Source organism: Nicotiana attenuata, chromosome 2 (assembly GCF_001879085.1).
Source record: "Nicotiana attenuata strain UT chromosome 2, NIATTr2, whole genome shotgun sequence".
NCBI lineage: Eukaryota > Viridiplantae > Streptophyta > Magnoliopsida > Solanales > Solanaceae > Nicotiana > Nicotiana attenuata.
Genome location: NC_031990.1, coordinates 63381410 through 63400168, shown reverse-complemented (window position 1 = coordinate 63400168; position 18759 = coordinate 63381410).

Here is an 18759-nt window from a genome sequence, read left to right as displayed (position 1 = left end):
CGGCCGGTCACGATATCCTTACTTTTCCGATGCCAACTCCGGGTACAACCAAATTCAAATGAACCCGAAGGACCAAGAAAAGACTTCGTTCATCACGAAGTATGGTACATATTGTTATAATGTAATGTCCTTAGGGATGAAAAATGCAGGAGCCACATATCAACGCCTAGTTAATAAGATGTTTGAACATCAAATAGGCAAATCCATGGAAGTTTATATTGATGACATGCTAGTTAAGTCCCCGCGCGCAGAGGACCATTTGACCCATTTGCAGGTGACTTTCAATATCCTAAGAAAGTACAACATGAAGCTCAACCCCGAGAAATGCGCTTTTGGAGTTGGCTCAGGCAAGTTCTTGGGCTTCATGGTGTCGAACAGGGGTATTGAGATCAACCCCAATAAAATCAAAGCACGAGGAAATCACCGTAGTGAACAATGTGAAAGCCGTACAACGGCTGACAGGACGGATAGCTGCCCTAGGCCGATTTATCTCGAGGTCATTAGATCGAAGCCATCATTTCTTTTCCCTACTCAAAGAGAAGAACAACTTCGCGTGGAGTCCAGAGTGCCAACAAGCCTTGGAAGAGTTAAAACGGTTTCTCTCTAGCCCACCCCTGCTCCATACTCCGAAGGAGAATGAAACACTCTACTTGTATTTAGCCGTGTCTGAGCCGGCGGTAAGTGGCGTGCTGGTTCGAGAAGAGCAAGGTACGCAATTTCCTGTCTATCATGTAAGTCGGACCCTAGGAGATGCTGAAACCAGGTACCCACATTTGGAAAAGTAAGCTCTTGCATTAATAAGTGCATCTAGGAAATTTAAACCATACTGTCAATGCCATCCTATATGTGTATTGACCACGTATCCACTTTGAAGTATCTTGTATAAGCCCGAATTATCGGGCAGGCTGGTCAAATGGGCCATCGAACTTGGAGGGTATGATATCGAATATCAGCCTTGAACGACTATCAAGTCTATAATTTTTGCAGACTTCGTGGCCGATTTCGNAATCGAACCAGGTGGCTGAGGGTGAATTCCAAACCCTCGTCCTTCTTAGAGAAATACCGCAACATGATCACGATACGCCAAAAAGAAGGGTGAATTTGTCCGAGGGTGACTTCGTACGTTTTGCAGAAGTCAATCACCACCGGGTCGAGGGGACCTAGTGTGAAGGGGTAAGTGTAGACACTTAAGAACCCCTCCATGTGGGTAGTAACGCTTTCGCCAGGTTTCGGGATCTGAACCTCGACCCCATCTCCCCAGCCACAGTCCTTCTTTACATCCTCGACAATCTTCATCGTTATCAAGCTAATATATCGAGACGCATGTTCGCATCAACCTGGGATGTCGGGGGGATTATCAATACTAAAGTCCTTCTTGATAATGCAAGGACCAGGGGTGATCTCCTAAAGTGTTGACGGCACCAACAGTCTGGCCGGTGGAGGCAGAAGAAGACGATGCTTTGTCCCGTTTGGGACCGTCTTGGAAGTTTTGTCCATAGTTATAAGCTAAAGAATATGGATTGTACAGGGGTGTGTTGTTTCTGGCAAGAGCTTAGCGTTTTTCGGCGCTTAAAGAGGCGGAGGAAATGGGTGATTGAAGAAAGAGATGAAGATGGGAAAGGGATGAAGAAAAAGTAAAGTTTTTTACTTAGAGGAATCTCCTCATATTTATAGAAGGGCAACGACGGTTCGGCGGCATTAGTGGCCGACCAATACTGGCATGCATTCAATGTTTTTGGGAAAGCGGACCAACGGGATGTTTCGCTCACATCGAATGCTTGCATCACGGAGATGATGTCATCACTAAGGACTTCGGGAATCCAAATCGTTTCATATCATTTCATTCTAAGAAACGCGGGGACTATCTGTATACGGTAGAAATCGGAGAGATCGATTTCGAAGACTCGATTACACTCCGAGTCCGAGTTCTGGAAGCTCGAAGTAAGAATCAAGCCAGCCCCGTATGAGCGCACCTCAAGAAGAAAATCGGGGACCCGTCATGACCTGTCTCGAGGGCAGTACAATCTCGAAGACACTCAAGAAAGAGCAGGAATTTCCTAAGGACATGTGGGCCAGGGCATAAATTATAGGATAAGATTGTACGAAATAGTACAAGTCCGTACTAGGTCGTTACACAGCTGTACCAATAGAATTTTCTACCGTAATTGGAAATGTACTGTATTAAGGGTTTTCCCCTCCTATATAAAAGGGACCCCAATCATTTGTAAAAGATATCTCATTCACTGCAATAGAACATTCTACTCTGCTTTTCTTGTTTCCCGTGCTCAACAATTGTTCTTCAGATTTATTGTCTTTACTTTATTGTTCATACTTTATTGGTCTTAGCTCACCTCGATGCCCCCTGAGATATGAGCTCGAGGTCCTTATTGCTCTAACAACGCCGGTTCGGTTTATCAATTCTTCTTACTTAACTTGATATTATCTGTATATTCACTAGTATTGGAATAAATCACATATCTTTAAAATCACAAATCATATTTAATTGTTACTCACATTTTTCAGGGTAAACATGCATCTGAATAAGTAGTGTTTCCTTTAAACTTTTCATAGTGAATATATATCAGATATATTCGGTCAATCGGTAAATTTGACATCTTTGAACCGTCGAGTTTTGATGTATACGTAGACAATATAAGTCACACAATCAACTCTTAACCATTTGGTTATCATTGTTATGTTCGCTCTAGGTTGGTTGGGCCGATACGGTAGGTTGGTTGGGCCTTATAAAAAAACATAACACACTCTAGGTTGGTTGGGCCGATACGATACCTGTATACCGATTACCGACCAGTTATCCTTCTTATTGATATTTAATTAATGAGCTCTGGGTATTGATATAGATCTGAGTTGTCCCATTTCGTGTATGCTTAAACTTGAGGAAATTTTAGTTTTATTTGGGCAACTAGCCCGTGTAGCTGCGGGTAAACACCTTAAGCTTTATTTATTTATTTATCTATTTATTTATTTTGCTTTTTCTTTATTTACGAAGAGTCACTTCACATACTTGGAATTACAACGACGAATGATTGATTGACGATCGATGAACGTATCTTCAAGCATGTATTATGTATATATATTTTTATCACTTAATCAAAAGGTTACATAATATATATTCCCATCTCTCATTTTAGAGCGTAACTTTTAAGGTTAAATTATTTTTGGTCTAATTATAAGTGTAAACACTAAAATTTAAGTATTTTGAGTTATAAACAATCCAATATGCCATGTCTCCCTGTGATGTGGACAAGCATGATATCAAAATGCCTCTTTTATTTGTCTATTGCCTATAGTGGAGTAGTAATTAATATACACTAAATGGCAAAGACAAAATTTTGGCTTTTCGAGTCACTCACGAGCTTCCTCTTGATTTATTTTTTTTGGTTAAACGAAAAATATAAACCTTACTATGATTAATTAGATTGAAGTACGTACTTAAGCAACTAAGTAAACCTCTCATCATTTAGTTGAAAATTATTGATCTACAGCTAGAGCAAGAATCTTTGGATCAGTGATGTATATCAGCACTTTAACATCTAGTTATCTCATTTACAATATGGTTATGCTCGTATTTTGGAGCTCTTCTTTTGCTTAATAGAAGGAAAAAATAGATGATAGCGATGTTGCCTTAGATTACAGGTGAGGGGTGTATTAATTTCCTTGGGCTCTAACTATATATATAAGTTATCTTTTTCAGGAAAGTATAGCTATACAAAATTTACATTATATGTTATCATTAAAAGTTATGGCTCAAATACTTGCTAGTGAGTACTCAACTACTCATTGAATTAAATTTTGATAACGCCACTGATGACGATGACATCTACTAGACTACCCCTAGTTGTTATTGTTCACCCTAAAATTCGATTAACAATTAAACTTGTATTATGATTTTAAGGATATGTGATTTAATCCAACGCCAATTGATAAACAAAGGATTAAATAGATAAATTAAAGAGTAAAGTAGATCAAATCAGTGTGTAGGCTAAGTCTTGACCTCGACCTGTGACGGTCTCGAGGTGCGATTATGGGAATAAATGATAAAACAACTCTGAACAACAGTAGGTAAAATAGCAAGAAAATAATGTACGTATATTTTCTTATCAGTAAACAGTGGTCTACAAATGAATAGGTTCCCCCTTTATATAATAGGGGAGTCCTAAATAAGGTACACTTCTAATTACAATAGGAAATCATATTTGACAGCTCTCTAACCGCCGAAGACCAATCCATTCCGAAATTTACGCCGTGATCCTCGGGCCGCTGTGGGTATCTCGCTCTTTCCTTTACTGAATCATAACGGTATCATCTCGAAGCATGCCTTCTTCTGACCTCGGCAGATGATATCGACCTCGACATCGGAAAGGAGCTTCGACCCCGAGCTCGGCGTCCTAATTTTCGACGTGGTATCACTTTCTCCATCGAATGAAATCGGGTAGCCCCGATTTCCACCGTATACAGATGGTCCCCTTGTTTCTTAGAGTGAAATGATAAGGAACGACTTGAACCTCGATTTTTTGGAGACCCCAAAAATGACGTAATCCCCGTGATGTAAATGTTTGGGGTGACCGAAATGTCCTGTCGGTTCGGTTCTCCAAAATATTAAATGCTTGCCAATGACGGTCGGCCACTAGCGCCGCTGAACCATCGCCGTGTGGCTACAAATACAGGTTCTCTATTTGAATCAAAAACTTTGCTTCCACCTTCAAATTTTCTTGATCTCTTCATCTTTTCTCTTTCACTACCTGTTGATTCAACCCTTTTAGCACCAAAAAGACAAACTCCACCTCTTTCCGCTTCCTCCTACCTGAACTAATGGCGAAAACTTCCAAAATCGTTCCTCACAAGGAGAAAGCTTCCACCTTTTCTTCCTGGCCGACCGGTGATAAAGCACCGGCAGAACCGGCCCTACACGAGATTGTTCTCGGCCCCTGTGTTTTAAAGAATGACTTCAAAGTCGAGAATCCCCCATCGATCCCTGGCCGATGTGAGCGCATGTCGAGAAATATTTGCTCGATAACGAAGAAACACCTCGAGGCTATGAAGAGAGATTGTGGCTGGGGGGGGGGGGGGGGCGAGGTCGTGGTACAGATCCCCGCTCCCGATGAGAGTATCACCACTCATGTAGAGGGCTTCCTAAGTGTCTACATTTACCCCTTCACACTGGGTCCCATCGATCCAGTCATCATCGATTTTTGCAAGAGTTACCAAGTCACCCTCAGCCAGATTCACCCCTCGTTCTGGCGCATAGTGATCATGTTCCGTTTCTTTTCTAGCAAGGCCAAGGGGCTAGAGTTCACCCTCAACCATCTCATTCGATTATATCGACCTTGACTTTTCTAAGGGTTGATCAAGCTCCAACGCCGAGCGACCAAGGCCTTTTTTGCGAGCAACGACGAGGATAAAGATCGGGGTTGGATGAGCCGGTTCGTGCAGGTGAGGACCTGTGACATCATCCCAGAGGAGAAATTGTCGTTCCCAGAGAAGTGGAACCCCGAACGTAAGTGACGTTTTTACCCATTAGCCTTCGTACCCCGTTTCTGCTTTATGTAATGCCTTCATCTATTTCGCATCAGTCACTTGGATGCCTCATGTGATCACCGACCTCGAAGACTGGGTTTGGAGATTAGCCTCGACTTCCTTTTATGTCAAGCGTTGCTGGGGTGACTTGGCGAAGGGTAGATGGGAAGCCAAACATCATGGTAAGTTCATCTTGTAATCTTTTGAAGCCTTCCCCTTTATCATAGATTTCTCTTCACTCATACTTGATTCTTCTTCATGCAGGCATTGGAGATGTCTCTGAAATGATCCCGGCCTCGCCTAGGGAACAGATAGAGTCCCCAATTTGAAATCGGGGAAAGATAATAAGAGGAAGAGGGTCTCGGAGCCCGAGGACCCCCAAGCTAAAAAGGCTCCAGCTCGAAGACGTGGGATAAATCTGATTCCTATGGATATAGAATCGATCCATCAGCTGGGTGAAGATGAAGAAAACGAGGGTGATGACTCGACGCTGGTGGCTCTAGCCAGTAAGTCGGTCGAGGCTGCCAAGCCCTCCGAGCCGGAGACCCTACCCCGTGATGAGGAGGCTTTGAAGAAAGATTCGGGCAGAACCCCTAAATTGCCCGAGGTCGAGATTGTTCCTCGTCCATCAACAAGCACGCCGGAGGGGGCCGGTTTCGAGATCTCCAGGGCTAAACAGAGCGCCCCGAGTGATTTGCTCGGGGCCATGACAATAGGTCACTCTCCCTCTCTACCGGCTTATTCTGAGAAGGCCATAAGGGAGGCTCTGGCTCTACGGATGCCTGACTTAGGCGGAGTCCCCAGTGAAGAGGATCCCTTCCGGGATTGCTTTACCGGGGTTTATGACATCGTTGATCTCAACGATGCATCCACCCTCTTCGAAGAGGCCCAACGCCTTTTATCTCGAGTAAGTATTAATTCCTATTGTTTCAATTTTCATTTCCTTCTCCCCCATTATCCTAACTTGTATCTTTCTTTTTGTGTAGGCTTTCACCAAGTTTAGGGCTAACCTGAGCCAATGTGAGGCCGAGCTCAAGAAGACCTCGGAGGAGAGGAACGCTTTGAAGCTCCTTTGCGGTCAAAAGGGGGAGGAGCTCAGGGACCTTTGAGCAGACTTGGCCAAGGCTCGCAAGGATGAGGTCAAGCTAGACAAGCAGGTAACTATCATTTTGAAAGAGTACGGTCTACTCGACCCAACTATGGAGGTTAACACTTCAGTATCTCAGTTGTAGCAAAAGTTGGAAAGGATCGAGCTGCTCCGAGGGAAAGGATCGAGTGCCTTCGTGGACCTCTCGTAAAACATAATCGGTGTCTCCTAGTCCTAAACATACTGCCAATGGTCCATCGAATGTCCTTCTGTATAACGTTCCATCTTCATCTAATGTGAATCGAGCAGCTTTGGTTCGTAGGTCCCTCGACTCTTTAGGGTCCGATGGGAGCTTTCTGTTCTTCAAGTATTTAATATGTTTATTCCTCCAATCCCAGGTCAAGCTTGTAGAGTTTATCTCAACATGACCTTCCTCGATCATAGATCTCGATAGTTGGACAACAGCCCCCGGGCTGATCTCGTCTTCCTCGACCGATGACCCCAAATTTGCAAGTGCATTGGCCTCACTGTTTTGTTCTCGAAGTACATGGTCAAAAGTCCACTCCTTGAAGCAGTGAAAAGTTACCTGCAGCTTGTCCAAATACCTTTGCATTCTCTATCCTCTCAAACTTGGAAGCTTTTGCTTACTTGTTCACCACCAATAAAGAGTCACACTTGGCTTCAATGACTTCTGCTCCCAAGCTTTTAGCTAGCTTGAGACCTGCAATAATGGCCTCATACTCGGCCTCATTGTTAGTCAACCTGGAAGTTTTGATAGACTGCCTAATAGTGCTACCTGTTGGCGGCCTTAAAAGGATGCCTAGCCCGGACCCCTTCACATTGGAAGCACCGTCTGTGAAAAGGGTCCATACCCCCGATGATGTGCCCGATTTTAACAAGAGTTCCTTTTTAACTTCGGGTATGAGGGTTGGCGTGAAATCGGCCACGAAGTCCGCTAAAATTTGAGACTTGATGGCCATGCGGATACTCGATATTGTACCCGCTGAGCTCGACGGCCCATTTGGCTAATCGGCCCGATAGCTTGGGCGTGTGCAAAATATTATGAAGTGGGTAAGTGGTTAACACACATATGGGGTGACATTGAAAGTATGGTTTTAACTTTCTAGAAGCGCTTATCAATGCAAGTGCCAATTTCTCTAAGTGTGGATACCTAGTTTCTGCTTCTCCTAAGGTTCGACTTACATAATAAACGGGAAATTACGTACCTTTTTCTTCTCGAACTAGGATACCACTCACCGCGATTTCCGATACCGCCAAGTACAAGTAAAGTTTCTCATCTACCTTTGGGGTGTGAAGCAGTGATAGGCTCGATAGGTATTGCTTTAGTTCCTCTAATGCTTGTTGGCACTCCGGGGTCCAAGTGAAATCGTTCTTCTTTTTGAGTAAAGAGAAAAATCGGTGGCTTCGATTCGATGACCTCGATATAAATCGGCCTAAAGAAGCTATCCGTCCGGTTAGCCTCTGCACGGCTTTTACACTGTCCATGACGGTGATGTCTTTGTTGGCCTTGATTTTATCGGGGTTGATCTCGATCCCCCGATTCGACACCATGAACCCCAGGAATTTGCCCGAATCGATCCTAAAAGCACATTTCTCAGTGTTGAGTTTCATGTTATATTTCCTCAGAATCTCGAACATTTCCTGCAAATGAGCCAAACGGTCCTTTGACGCAGGGACTTAACTAGCATGTCTTCAATATAAACTTCCATTGACTTACCCATTTGTTCTTTGAACATCTTATTTACTAGGCGTTGGTAAGTAGCTCTCGTATTTTTTATCCCGAAGGGCATTACATTATAAGAATATGTTCCATATTTGGTGATAAATGAAGTCTTTTTCTCGTCTTCCAAGTTCATTTGAATTTGATTGTACCCGGAATAGGCATCGAGAAAGGTAAGGATCTCGTGGCCAGTCGTGGCGTCGATCATGCGATCGATGTTAGGCAGTGGAAAGGAATCTTTAGGGCATGCCTTGTTTAAGTCCTTATAATCTACACACATTCTAAGTTTGTTCCCTTTAGGGACTACGACTACATTGGCTAACCATTCGGGGTATTTTACCTCTCGAATGGACCCTATTTTGAGAAGTTTTGTTACCTCGTCCTTTATGAATGCGTGCTTTACCTCAGACTGGGGTCTTCTTCTGCTTCACCGGTTTGAAGCTAGGGTCCAAGCTTAGTCGATGCGTCGTTACCTCCGGTGGGATCCATGTCATATCTAAATGGGACCAAGCAAAACAATCCAATTTATCAATAAGAAATTGAATAAGCTTTTTCCTGAGTTGGAGGGTTAACCTCGTTCCCAGGTATACTTTTCGCTCGGGCAGGTACTCGATCAATATAACCTGTTCCAGCTCTTCGACCGTTGATTTGGTAGCGTCGGAGTCTTCGGGAACAATAAAGGTTTGAGGGATCAGAAAATCCTCCTCTTCTTCTTCTATCTCCTGCTTTCCCGATTCGGTCGAGGCTGGTGGCTGTGATTGCTATTTGGTTTCCTGTTTACCTTTGATGCTCGACCCTTTCGAGGTTGATAACGTTGATACCGGTATTACTTCGTCGATTGCAAACATTTTCTTTGCAGTATGCTGCTCCCCGTACACTGTTTTTACACCGTCCGACATCGGGAATTTCATCATTTGGTGGAGAGTCAAAGGGACTGCCCTCATATTGTGAATCCAAGGCCTTCCGAGTAGGGCATTGTATCTCATGTCGCCCTCGATCACGTGGAAGTTGTTATCTTGAATGGTTCCAGCCACGTTCACCAGTAGAGTAATCTCCCCTTTAGTTGTTTCACTGGCCATGTTGAAGCCGTTTAAGGCTCGAGCTGCAGGCACAATTTGATCTTGTAGGCCGAGTTACTCCACGACCCTCGATCGAATGATATTCGCCGAGCTACCTGGATCCATTAAAACACGCTTAACTTGAACTTTATTTAATAAGATAGAAACTACCAGAGCATCGTTGTGTGGTTGAGAAATGACTTCTGCTTCTTCGTCGTTGAATGATAAGGAGCCCTTGGGCATATAATCCCGGGTCCATTTCTCCCTAGTAATTGATACCTTAGTTCATTCGAATACGGGCCCTTGTAGAGTATCGACCCCACCGACGATCATATGAATGACATGTTGAGGTTCCTCCTGTTCATTTTTCCCATTGGCATCTCTATCTCTGAAATTATTCTTGGCTCGATCGCTAAGGAACCCTCGATGGTGGCCCTCGTTGAACAGACGGGCTACCTCCTCCCTTAATTGCCTACAATCCTCGGTCTTGTGACCATGCGTGCTATGATACTTGCATATCAAATTTGGGTTTCTTTGGGAATGATCGGTTTGTATGGGTCTGGGCCATCTGGTATCTTTGATTCTTCCGATTGTCGATACAATGCCAGATGCATCGACGCTAAAGTTATATTCCGATAACCAAGGTGCCTCTACGGGATCTGCATGCTTATCAAAACCACTTTTGCTCATAAGTCCCCGAGAATTTTATCCTCGATTGTTTCTTCGATCATTCCGGGAGGGATTTCATCCCGAGCCATTGTTCCTTCGATCTGCGGTATATGGTTTATATCATTCTCTATTCGACCTTGGTTCCCTGTGGATGTCCCTCAGGGTTTTAACTGCCAAACTATTTGGATATACTGAACCGGAAGAGGTTCCTAATTGGTCGTCCTCGACCCTGATCTTCGATTGATATCGATTGTGCATATCTGCCCAAGTTACAGCTGGATACTCGACCAAATTTTATTTCAACTATCGTGATGCTATCGAACTCCGCTCGTTCAACCCTTAGGTGAAAGCTTGAACAGCCCAATCATCTGTGACCGGTGGCAATTCCATGCGTTCCATTTGAAATCGGGACACGAACTCCTCAGCATTTCATTATCCCTTTGCCTTATCTTGAAAACGTCTGATTCCCTTGTTGTGACCTTTATGGCCCCGACGTGTACCTTCACGAAAGAATGGGCTAACATGGAAAATGAGTCGATGGAATTTGGTGGCAAGTTGTGATACCAAATCATTGCTCCCTTTGATAGAGATCCCCAAATTTTTTCAACAAAACGGACTCGATCTCATTGTCTTCTAAGTCATTTCCCTTTATTCCGCACGTGTACGAAGTGATGTGTTTATTAGGATCGATGGTCTCGTTGTATTTAGGTATATCCGGCATAGGGTACTTCTTAGGAATGGGCTTCGGATCCGCACTCTGAGAAAAAGGCTTTTGCATGAACTTTTTTGAATCCAAACCCTTTAAGATCGGGGGTGCCCCCGATATCTGATCAACTCGGGAGTTGTATGTTTCCACTTTTTTATCATTATCTTCGATTTTCTTCTCTCCCGACTCAATTCTTTTGGTGAGCTCCTCGAGCATTTTCATAATTGTAGGATCATTCCCTGATCCGTTACCATTCGACCTTTCTGGCACTAGCTCGGTACGACGAGTGATTTTCAGCTCGACCACACTCGGAGTTCTATGTTGACTTTGAAGTTGAGCAATAGTGGCCTGCTGAGCCTGCAGCATCTCGAATGTTACCTAGAGAATAACTCCCCCGTCTCCTACGCCCTGTGTTCTTTGGCCACCAGATCGGTCTTCTCTGCGCACACTCCCTTCGGGGTTCGCGCCTAAATCTGTATTCAAAGCAATGTGCGAATTGATATCGACTGGGTCGACGGCCGGTACTCCCCCGAGATTAGCCGGTGGCACCCTGGCTCCTGGAGTAATTACGTTGTCATTTTCTCCGTGAGATCCAAGACCATCATCACCATGTACGGGTGCGTTTTGTGAGTTTGACATATTTTAACCTGAGAGCAAAAATACTTGACAAGAACAAGTGTGAAAATAACGTGTGTTATCAGAATCAACACTGAAACAATCACTATTATCCTTAGCCCCACGATAGGCACCAAACTGTTTACCCTAGAATTCGAGTAACAATTAAACTTGTATTATAGTTTTAAGGATATGTGATTTAATTCAACGCCAATTGATAAACAAGGGATTAAATAGATAAATTAAAGAGTAAAGTAGATCAAACCAGTGTGTAGGTTAAGTCTTGACCTCGACCTGTGACGATCTCGAGGTGCTATTATGAGAATAAATGATAAAACAACTCTAAAGAACAGTATGTAAAATAGCAAGAGAAAATGTACGTATCAGTGAACAGTGGTCTACAAATGAATAGGATCCTCCTTTATATACTAGGGGAGTCCTAAATAAGGTACACTTCTAATTCCAGTAGGAAATCCTATTGACAGCTGTCTAACCACCGAAGACCAATCCATTCCGAAATTTACGCCGTGATCCTCGGGCCGTTGCGGGTATCTCGCTCTTTCCGTTACTGAATCATAACGGTATCATCTCGAAGCATGCCTTCTTCCGACCTCGGCAAATGATATCGACCTTGACATCGGAAAGGAGCTTCGACCCCGAGCTCGACGTCCTGACCTTCCGACGTGGTATCACTTTCTCCATCGAAGAACGAAATCGGGTAGCCCCGATTTCCACCGTATACAGTTGTCACAGAGGACGATGGACCCTATCTTCTATGAATTAAACTGAAGTTGATATTTTAAAAGGAAATATTATTAAAATTGTAATAAATATTAAATTTTAAATTCATAATTCAAAAGTTTATTATGAGTTCAATGTTAATTATAGTCTGAATCCATCTATGAGTTTAGGCCACAACCACGGATAGAATGGTTGGACCTCAATTTTGCACAAAAGTTGATGTGTGAAAGACCTCTCAATTTTGACTTCCTTTACTAGCTATGCTATAATTAAAAAGATGAAATGTCGACAGCCACAACTTTAGCAACTCTTTGTTTACTTAAATGATATTATATCATACTATTTCAACAGGTTCATTTGATAATATAAATGATATGACACTTGCAGTAATCCAGCAGTAGTGAATCTTTTTTATTTGCCCGTCTATCGGATTGCAAGAACAAGCTTTGTCGGCAAAGGAACCATTTAATCTCTATCCACTGCCTATAATTAGTAGAGAGCAAATCTTTTACTTAACAATGGAGCCAGTTAATTTGGGAAGTTATTGCAGAAAAAAGAAACATTCCTTTCGAAAGTCATGTGATGACGAAGTAAATAAGTTGTATAAACTGATCAGTGACAATAGCAGCACATCTTCCATACATTTTTAGACAAGTAAAGCACTCCTCACATATAACTAAGTATACGAATTCATATGTGTTTCTCTTATGTTTTTTTTTTTTTTTGTTTTTGTGTTTTTCACTCGATGTCCGGTATTCGTATTGGGGCTCGACTATATTTGGATTCACACCTAAAAATCCTACATTGGGAGGTAAAGTGTTCTATAATAAAGACGGTTTCATATCCAGGCTCAATGTTGTGAACTCAGTGAGTGACTCGGTGGAGGACATATTTGGCAATTTGGAAAACTATGTGTGGGACCCGTTTTGAGCATAAGCAGGTTCTCAGTGTGTGAAAGTGCAGCGTGAGAAAATTAGATAAATACAGTAGAAGGCGTAGTTCATTTTATGCGGAAATTATCAAGGTGTTAGCTCTGTGTCTATCTCATCCCCAATTCTATATCAGTCTGTTCCTCATCTCCATTCTTCTTAGATTTCGGTTGTATTGTCCTTATTATCATTAGCAAATGCTTTGTAATTCCCATTAGTGTTGAGTTAATACAATTAGTTGGTTTGGTATATTATCTGGGTTGTTTCATTGGTGCTTTCATCCAAAGGTCTTCTATGGAGGGCCAAATAATTCGAACTACCGATGATTCAATTAAGGTCGTGAAGGATTCATGGTCGAAGGATATCACTGATATTCGTTCATTGTTACATGAGTTGGTTGAAAACCTTGCAACGATTAAGCCTACTCCGGTGGAATTCCGACGATTCTGTGGCAAGGATCCGGAGTTACGGATTTCTCAGGCTGAACTCTACTTTAAATTCCATGGCACATCGGGAAACAACATGTTATTGCGCGCGTCTTTGTACCTAGATGGTGAGGCGTTGGAGTGGTTCTGATGGCTTTTTCGGAACAAGCAATTGTCGGATTGGGAACATTTTGTTGCAAAGGTGCGGATTCGTTTTGGTAAACAGCATCTCGAATCGCAAGAAGGTGACGAGGCGACAATCAGGTAATATTCTACAGATATCGAAGACAAGGTGTTCGACGAAGTATCCAGAGTGAGGAACCTGATATGCATTGCCATTTTACATGCGATGAAGCACTCCTCGTTCCTCTTGTTGAACGAGATCAGCTTGTGCCCTGTGAGATTGCTCAATTTCCTTTTACCGAGATTTTATGTATTGAATCTAAGAAGCTTTTGGCTGCACCAATCTGAGATGCAACCTGATTTAGAGGATAGAAAATCTGAGGAGGTCCAGGTGTTCTATGAAATGTCAAATAGCCGTTGCCCAATAGTATTTGCGGAGGCGCAATCAGATGCCCCAGTTGAAATGATCACTGAAGAAGCTACATGTCCTAAAAGCAGCAAAGTCCAATTGTTTGCTGAAAGTCCCAAAGAGATATTCCAGTTAAGTACGTTACTGCACCTTCTCTTGATCACGTCCAACGACAAATTGAATTTGAGATTTTTGAAGACATGTATCTTGCTAAATTTCTCATGGAGCCTGCGATTATTGAGGACCTATGTCTTGATAAATTGTTTATGGAGAATGAGGACGTCATTCCAAGAAGTGACATATTTTTGAATGAAATGTTGTCTGATGATGATCATGAGGAATCTACTGGGGGATTCACTGATCACCATATTTTGAATCGATTTTCATTTGATCCTGGTGCTAATTTCTTATGTGTTACCATAACCTTAAATGCAGCGAATCTTTCTGTATGGGATCCAGAACTTAGTTCTAAGTTCATGGCTCTAACAAGTTCTACTGAGAAAGAGGAGGCACATACATTGTTTGAAGATCTTAGAAAAAGGGGCTGTTTATTTGCAAAGTTGTATGATTGGCAGCTTGTGGGTGGAGTTGTAATGGGTATTGAATGCAGTTGTTATTTTCGAAATTCTTGTACATCATACAATCTACTGGGTGAGTCTATAGCACATTCATTTCTATATTCCTTTGATGGTGCTCCGAGTCACCTTGAGGAGCAGTACATGCTTACTCAGTTCAGGTATTTTAGGAGTGGTTTGATGTGGTGTCACTATGAGATCGCGTATCTAGTTGTTGTGACGCATTGGCTACTAATGGAGCTCATTTATTATGAAGAATACATCACTCACTACAGCCCCGTATACAAGATTTTAATGATGCTTCCTTACGGGGTTGGAGTTCCTGCTTCTACAGTTCTAACGTTGCATCAACCTAGTAAGGTCTTGGCTATTTGGCTGATAAAGAAGGATGGAAGAGCAAAGTGCGAGCAAATTTCTTAAAGCTTGATAACGGACTGCATTATTTCAACTTAATGGAAGAGTCGATGCTCGAACATGACAATGCATAATATGTCATCATTGTAGATATGCTTGGTCGATCAAGTCAATTAGTTCATACTGGAAACTATATATATGACACTGTAGAATTCATGGATATGGACTTACTGGATGTTAGGCTTAACATGAAGCCATTTAGAGGGCTTGCCAAGCTGGGTTTCCAAACCGTCATATATTTTTTGCAACGTTATTCATCTTCCATAGCAGATTTAGTTGTTTATCTCAATTTTGCTAATCTTCTCTTTGCTCCTGGTATACATAATATAGTTATAACATATGCTATCAACGGGAATATGTTTGCAAATAGTGTTATTTTTTCTACTTATGATCTAATAGCTACACTATGGGGTGATTGGGTTTATAGTGAGGGGAAGTCCGCATCATGTGTTGTTTATGTAAGGACGCAGGACTACTTGGGCAAGTTAGTGCAAGCCAATGCTTCGACCTTTACCCCTATGATCCAGGAATTCAGGTTCTGCTACCTAATGCCTACGGTCATGTATGTAGGAAGGGGGTTGTTGCCAATGTTCTGCTTGGTGGTGGTTGTACATATTATTCTGTGGAGCTGCTACCTCGACCCAAATTACTAAGTGCAGCTGCTGCGGATATTTTTGAGGCCCCTGAAAATGTTGGTTGGATGACATCAGATCATCGTTACATGGACAAAAGGGTGCAACATTCCTTCAATCATTTTATCCCTAATGTCTGATGGCTTGATCTAGTTTCCATGGCTATACTCTCAGTGAGGAAGCAAAAATTCCTTGGAATGCCTTTCCCAATGTTAACACTAGGGATGGGAAAAGGAGTTGTTCACTTTGAGATTAGACTAATTTTTGTTGCCCTTTCATGTGCATTTATTTGCACTGATGCAGGAGTGATAAGCCAGTACATTAAGCTTGTTGCTGATGCTCTTTTGGGTACCTTAAGGTATGACATAAGGTATAAGGTTGAGGATCTCTTTGATTGGATGAAGTTGATTTCACTTCAAAACGACAACCTTGGTACTAATTCACATATATTTGGATGGTTTTCCTTGATGGCAGATGGTTATTCTCATTACCATATTATTATGTCTCATACCAGATGCAAAGAAGTTGATTTGAATTGCTTGTTTGCTGTTGACAGTGTCAAGCGGATATTGCTGCAATTTTTGCTTTACTCAAACCTTGCGGACAAGGTTCTTTTTGAGGCGGGCGGTATTGTTGTGAACTCAGTAAGTGACTTGGTGGAGGACATATTTGGCAATTTGGAAAACTATGTGTGGGACCCGTTTTGAGCATAAGCAGGTTCTCAGTGTGTGAAAGTTGAGAAAATTAGTGATAAATACAGTAGAAGGCGTAGTTCATTTTATGCGAAAATTATCAAGGTGTTAGCTCTGTGTCTATCTCATCCCCAATTCTGTATCAGTCTATTCCTCATCTCCATTCTTCTTAGATTTCGGTGCATTGTCCTTATTATCATTAGCAAATGCTTTGTAATTCCCATTAGTGTTGAGTTAATACAATTAGTTGGTTTGGTATATTATCTAGGTTGTTTCACTCAAACTCGAGATATCTGATTAATGATAAAGGAGTACTTATTATTCCGCCACAATCTCATTGGTGTGCTTCTCTTATGTTTACTTGTACGCAGGAAACTCCAAAATCTTTATTAGTAATTTTATATCAACACACTCCTCGGCGGTACCGGAAAGATGCTCATTCTTATTTAACCGGGACGTCTGATTCATGTTGTATGTTATAGGTCTCCCTATTTAATATTATTATGTAAGTCTCCTTAATTATTAATGTGTTAGGTGATGAACTAATATTCTGACAACCCGTAATATACATAGAATTTTATACAAGTGGTATCGATTTATTTTCATAACTCAATTTGTATGCATATTTGTTCTAAACGTGTGGGTATTCTAATGCTTTACTAGATACAATGTTTTTTGAAAATAATATTATATACATATATTAGTTCTTTTTTCATAATGCAGTGTTGCATGAGAAACTAAGGTTAGAGGCGGAATCAAGATTTGAACTTTATTAGTTCTTAATTCTAGGATAACGATATGTAGTGTTAGTAATTGAGTTCTAATTTTAATTTTTGTACATATTTAATTAATATTTAATAAAAAAAATTACACTATATAGGCGCTCTCAAAATAATAGCCGAAAAAGTATATTTTTTATGTATATGTTTTGTGTGTGTTATATACAAAAAAAGATACAAATTTTATACATTTTTGCGACTAGCGAATATAAATAATTTTGATCGCGGACTAAAAATGGTCTTTGCTTTAAGGTTTTTTTTTTTTTATTTCTCACCCGGTATGCGGTACTCACATTGGGGCCCGATTAATACAGATTCGCGCTGTGAAGTCCCACATTGGGGGGTAAAGCGCTCCCTAACAAAGGGGACTCCATGCCCAGGGGCTCGAACTCGAAATCTCTAGTTAAGGATGAAGGAGTACTTACCACTCCACCACAACCCTTGTTGGTTAAGGTTTAAACTAAAGTTCACGAATTTGAACCAACCCATAGCCAACCTTCTAGCTTTCCCACCGAAAAAATTCAATTCTCTTTGGCCTTTGTTAGACATTCAACTGCCCTATTATTTTGCACATGCCACTCTCTTTCCAACATATCCTTTTCTTCTCTCCTACTAAACTTAATTATTTAAAAAATTGGTTGAGAAGACAAGTTAAGGCATGAATTTGCAAATTACAACCCTTGCCTCCATTTTCTCCTTCAAAATGGACTAAAGTTACTCCAATTATTACTTTATTTTTTATTCCAAAAAAGAATATTCCATTTTATATTCTTCCCTCTCTTTAATATTTAAATTTTATTTCTATTAAAGAAAATCTATCCTTTTTTTTTACATATTCATCACATATAATCTAATATAAATTTATTCTATACCGTAAATTTTTAAATAATATAATTGTAAGCAAATATTATAGATTATATATTGACGGATAATTCAAATAAATGTGAATCATTGAGATACTAATTAATTAAATACATATTATATTATGGTAAAATTTCATATTAAATAGTACATAAATAATCAACTTTCACCTCTAGTATGCTCTCATAAATGATTTATTAATGCATTACAAAGTGAAAAATGAGCATCTTTGTCCTTAATTTTTTTGTGTCGAGCTAAAAATTGCTCAAATCGGTGATTTTCATCTACTACCATTTTACCGTTGGAGGTGGACATTTCCAATCATCTTGAATTGGTGCATTAAGATCATGTTCATCCTCTACTATCATGTTGTGCAGTATAATACATGCAGTTATTCGCACCTTTCAATTTAGTAACATCTAATATTTTATATTTGCACCATTTATTTTTTTAGATGATTATATATATTTTTGTACAATTATAATTTATAATAAAATTAACTTACAATTTTAAATAAAAATAGTAAATGCACGAAAATTAGTTTATCAAAATTATACGCCAAAGTTAAGATGTAAAATTAATATTATAAAGATATTACATAAACATAATTAGGTATATATAAAGAGATAAATTAAAAGAGATAAATAATAAAAATAATAATAAATAAGGATGAATAGTAATGGAAAAGATGAATAGTGTCACTCCATATTTGGAGTAACACTATTCATCCTCCATTTTGGGGGCAAAAACGGGGAGGGTTGGAGA